General features: G+C 33.6%; 1 long non-coding RNA gene across 1 annotated transcript in view; it reads right to left on the minus strand.

Moving 5' to 3' along the window:
• Positions 1-144: 144 nt before the first annotated feature.
• Positions 145-752, minus strand: part of LOC107662489 (uncharacterized) — a 10,934-nt gene continuing 10,326 nt past the window's right edge. Inside the window, exon 3 of the long non-coding RNA XR_001631219.1 lies at positions 145-155. This is a non-coding gene — a long non-coding RNA (uncharacterized LOC107662489). The remainder of the gene's footprint in view (positions 156-752) is intronic.

The raw sequence follows: 752 nt of genomic DNA on the forward strand, positions 1-752 counted from the left end.
TTTAATTCGTTACTGTACTTAAGTACATTTTTCAAGTATCTGTACTTTACTGGAATAGTTTTATTTTGAGTAACTTTTAGTTTTATTTCACTACATTCCAAAGCATAAGATTGTACTTTTTACTTCACTAAATTTCATAAAACTTATCGTTACTCCTTATAATATATCACACGCTCCGAGACGCAGAAGCGGTGTCTGATTCATGAACGAACTGATTCTTTTCAATGAACCCGTTTGATCAGGGTTGGAGCTGAACGTTTGTTTATGGTAGGACACTTATTAGTGGAACACTAACAAATGTTGGTTGTTTTGGTAAACCAAATTAATCATTCTCATTTGACATCCAGAGAAAAGGGATGTTCCATATTTTAAATGTAAACTTGCTTTATTTGTGTCTTTACAGTTAGGTTTGGGCTTCCTTGGCCCTTGGAGTGAGATGGTACAGGGAGTTAGAACAGGATTAGAATATAATTCTATTTTAAATAATACAGAAATATTTTTTTCTACAACAACAACAACAGTAGTGTTTACAACAGCAAAACCCTGTAAAACTTCGTTACTGTACTTAAAGGGATAGTTCACCCAAAAATTAAAATTGTATGTTTATCTGGTTACCCCCAATGCATCCAAGATGTAGGTGACTTTGTTTCTTCAGTAGAACACAAACGGAGATTTTTAAGTCCAACCGTTGCAGTCTGTCAGTCGTATAATGCATGGCAATGGTAACAAAATCTATGAGAGTAAAAAAAACA

Source organism: Sinocyclocheilus anshuiensis, unplaced genomic scaffold, assembly GCF_001515605.1.
Source record: "Sinocyclocheilus anshuiensis isolate Anshui unplaced genomic scaffold, SAMN03320099.WGS_v1.1 scaffold1229, whole genome shotgun sequence".
Taxonomy (NCBI): domain Eukaryota; kingdom Metazoa; phylum Chordata; class Actinopteri; order Cypriniformes; family Cyprinidae; genus Sinocyclocheilus; species Sinocyclocheilus anshuiensis.